The sequence below is a fragment of the Chionomys nivalis genome, chromosome X (genome assembly GCF_950005125.1).
Source record: "Chionomys nivalis chromosome X, mChiNiv1.1, whole genome shotgun sequence".
Classification (NCBI taxonomy): Eukaryota; Metazoa; Chordata; class Mammalia; order Rodentia; family Cricetidae; genus Chionomys; species Chionomys nivalis.
Window position 1 is genome coordinate 38,374,701 of NC_080112.1, and position 4,603 is coordinate 38,379,303.

Below are 4,603 nucleotides of genomic sequence, written 5' to 3' on the forward strand. Positions count from 1 at the left end.
ACATTTATTAGAACAAACAGCTCCCACCAAGAGGATGAGAGAGGCTCCAGAGATAAGGGCCTGCAAGGAGGTACTCTAGGATTAGATTTTTTTATAGCCTCAGGGGCTCTCTTCTCTCCAGAATCCCTCTTATCCTTGATTGTTTCTGCAGTTCCAACAGGGAGGGGATGGGAGTTGACGAAGAAGTCAAAGGACCCATAGCCATTGAAACAAGAAGCAGTATTTTTTAAAGAGTACACTACAGTCTCCATTTTCCATATCAGTTCAATTTCCTGTGATCCCCATCTCTCTCCCTGTCCCTGTCCCCCCCCCCCCACATACACTAAATAAAAAAATCACCCAAAATAACTATTCAGATCCATGCAAATGGTTCAGGAGAGCATTTCCACTAGGTATTAAAGACCTTTTAAGTTTTATCCCAGGGTTAGGATTCATATCAAGTGTATAGATTTAAATATATTAGGACATTGAAACAAATCTACATTTTCTTAGTACACAACCTTTTTTCTCCAAAAGTAAAAGGAACATTCATCTTGTAAATTGTAGAGCCTCTTTTGCTATACAGTCCAAACTGTATTTCATATTATACCATGTAACTAAATTCCTGAATCTTCTCACACACTTATGGAGTTTTTGTACTAGTCCAATAAAAATTCTGAGGTGCTCAAATTGCAGCAGTTCCCTTTCTGGGCTCACATGATCTCAGTTGGATGAATCAATTGGAATTTGCTTGAGGCACAAGAAGGTAGGAATTGGCTTACTGGGGCTCTTCTTTGTGCTATGCTTAACTTCCTCAGCCTTTAAAAGGTCAGTGATTCCCTGACCACTTCAGAAGGCAAAAATACTTGAAATTCAAGATTTGATGCTTTTTATTTAAAATACAAAAGCCTATTTCAAGGCTCATTTCAGCATAATTTAAATATAAAGTGGGTAAGGAAGAGAAATACAATTTAAAAGAACAATGTATTGCTGCAACAAAAAAGAACATCTTAGAGGTTTCATAAAAATAGTTGAGAAATTAAAAATTATTATGAATACTAATTTGTTATTATTTCTAAAATAACATTTGAAGCTGGATGTTTTTGCTTGTTTATCTCAGATTAGACCTGAGTCATTGTAAATATGTGTGGAGTTTTTGTTTTTTAAAATTCTTCCAGAGACTGTGTAAACTCGTTAGACTTAAACATAAATGATGAGTGGTGGGGTTTTTTGCTTTACTTTCTTTTGTCATTTTGCTTCTTCAGAGAAAGTGACTAGGAAGAAAGAATCTATTATTTCTGAATATTTCTTTTTTCTTTTGATTGATGAGAAGAGAGTAACAGTGTGTTTGTTTGTTTCAAGGAATCACCATGAACTGAAATTTAAAACAGCATAAAAGTGCACAATGAGCAACACTGGCATTTGTCTACTTTTCTTGGATTTAAGCAACATGATAAGTAGGTCAATTTTATCAGTGCTGTGGAGCTCTCTCATCACCAACTAGTAAGAAATGTGTTTCTATCCACAAAAAACATTTGTACATGAATATCCATATGCCATTGAAATCACTTGACATAAGACTCATGTGGAAGAATTGCTTGTTGTAAAATTCAAGCTTTAAAATGTGAAATAAAATTATACAGTTTTAGTTTTCGCTAAGCAATGTATGGGGAATCTTGTCTGAAGGTTTCTTCTGCCTCTGTACAAAGGACTAGTTTTTGTTGTTGCTACCCAGTACCAGGGATAGTGAACAGACTCATAATGCAGGCATCATGTTTGCATAGAATAAATCATAATGGACATTGTATGCTAAACACATCATCCTTCAAGCTTTACTAATACAGCACATCAGACAAAATACATCAATTATAATAATGTAATGGAAAGCTGAAAAAAGGTGGGAAAGAAAAATTGCTTGTGGTATTTCAATTGTACCACATGTACCCAGCTGATCCTGGGGGATTTCCTGTATTGTGAAAATTCATCGTGAGTGAACATGCTTTCCCAGTTGCCAAGTCCAAAAGTGGAGGCCAGTGAAGAGTGGCTCAGTTCCTACTCTTCAAATAAAACACCAGGTTACCTGGAAGATTACCTGGAAGAGGCAAGCACAGCTGTGCTTCTAGGAATGGGACTAAGGGAGTTTAAAGGTAAAGTCCATCGATTCCAAACCAACTGCAAGTACCCTGACAGGGGAATGCAAGTTGGGCACAGTGTTGAATTGATTCTCCAGCCTCAACTCTGCAAGAGGAAATACCTTCAAGAATACTAGCTCAGAACCACACCAAAGGCAGCTCCCACCCCATGCTACAACTCGCAGACCAAGTCTTCTTTTTTGATTATAGATTTCTTTTTAATTTTTTTCTTTATTTTATTCTTTTTTAATTAAAATTTCCGCTTCCTCCCCGTTTCCCATTTCCCTCCCCCTCCTCCCACACATCGCCCCTCCCCCCACTCCCCTCCCCCTCTCCCCTCTCCTCTCCCCCTCCTCCCACTCCATTCCCCCTCCCTCTAGGTACTGAATAGCAGTACAAATTCACTGCCCTGCGGGAAGTCCAAGGTCCTCCCACTTCTATCTAGGTCCAGGAAGGTGAGCATCCAAACAGGCTACGCTCCCACAAAGCCAGTTCATGTATTAGGATCGAAACCTAGTGCCATTGTCCTTGGCTTCTCATCAGCCTTCATTGTCCGCCATGTTCAGATAGTCCGGTTTCATCCCATGCTTATTCAGTCCCAGTCCAGCTGGCCTTGGTGAGCTCCCAATAGAACAGTTCCACTGTCATAGTGGGTGGGTGCACCCCTCGTGGTCCAGACTTCCTTGCTCATGTTCTCCCTCCTTCTGCTCCTCATTTGGACCTTAAGAGCTCAGTCCATTGCTCCAAATTGGGTCTCTGTCTCTATCTCGATCCATCGCCAGATGAAGGTTCTATGGTGATATGCAAGATATTCATTACTATGGCTATAAGATAGGGTCATTTCAGGTTTCCTCTCCTCAGTTGCCCAAGGTACTAGCTGGGGACATCTCCCTGGACACCTGCAAGCCCCAACAAAATTATTGCTATTAATAGTGGAAATTACAAAACTGAAGTTTTACAGGAAAACTTGCTAATTTCAAAGAAAGAAACAACAAATTTGAAGACAGATAAATGCAACTTGCTCTAAGTAAATAGAGAGATGGACAAAAACAAGGCAACTGCTATGATAAAGGGAAGAACTAATTTTCATATCTTCATTGTCTCAAAGGAGATGAGACAAATAGGGAAAACAATAATTAATGAAATAACAGATAGACTACAAAAGTACAGAAAACTGGCACCTAAGATGGAAGGGCTTGGGAGAGACATACACAGAAACATACAGAGAAATGTATGATAATAAATCATCACATTTTGCAATTGGAGAAAACTCATAGAAATGGACATGACCAGTACAGTAAGTATTTTTCAGATGTTATTCTGTCTTCTTGATTATCACGCATGGGCAAAATCTGGGTGATCAGAGATGTCAAGAATATTATGTGATTTCATGTTTGATCAGAAATTTCTTCCTCACATACTTTTAAGAAGTTCTAGAAATACTGATGAATAATATTTTGATAAGAGTTCCTACTGGGCCATGATACAAAAATTCTGGATTAATTGAGAACCAGTTATCTTACCTCTTTCCATAATAATGCAGTGATAAACAAATTTAAAATGGCATTTTTTAAAATGTGGTGCCATTTGCCTGTAATCCCCAAACTCAGGATGTAGATTTTTGGTGGATAGGAAGTTCTGCTCCAGCTGCATGTGAAGACAAAGGCCAACCTGAGCTGAGACCCTGTCATCAAAACAGTGGTTACTAAAAGCAATTTATAAATGAAGATGTATTTATGCTCACAGTGAAATCTTTGATTTCTGTTCTTATTTATTAATGACTTATCCTAGAAATGTCAAACAAATGAAATCAAAAGAAGATGAAAATGAGACACAGAGAAAACATGGATCAGAGACAAAAGAGGACTTACAGTCAAAAGAACTCATTGAGAGTATATAGATTAAAATAATATGAGTACACACAAATACATTCAGCAATATCTAGTTAAAGAAAAAGTCAAGTGAAAACATCAATGGGATACCAAAATACAAACACAAAAATTGTCAGAAATACATAATACATGCATACATACATTATTCATCCATATATAAAATAAATTATCAAATGCTTGTGAAAATTATGAAAAGATCTATCACTGGTGGACTAGCACTGGGAACATAAAATACTACAAGATCCAGACTCAAAGAAATTGTCAGAAATTGTAAAAGAATGTAAGCCCTATAAAGCATCAGTAATATATCATGTTAGAAAAACCCAGGATAGCCAAAACAATCTTATATAATAAAGGATCATCAGGAGGCATTACCATCCCTGACCTCAAACTCTATTACAGAGCCTCAGTATTGAAAACAGCTTGGTATTGGCATAAAAACAGAGAAGTCGATCAATGGAACCGAGTAGAAGACCCTGATTTTAACCCACAAACATATGAACACCTAATTTTTGATAAAGGAGCTAAAAGTATTCAATGGAAAAAAGAGAGCATCTTCAACAAATGGTGCTGGCAGAACTGGTTGTCAACGTGTAGAAG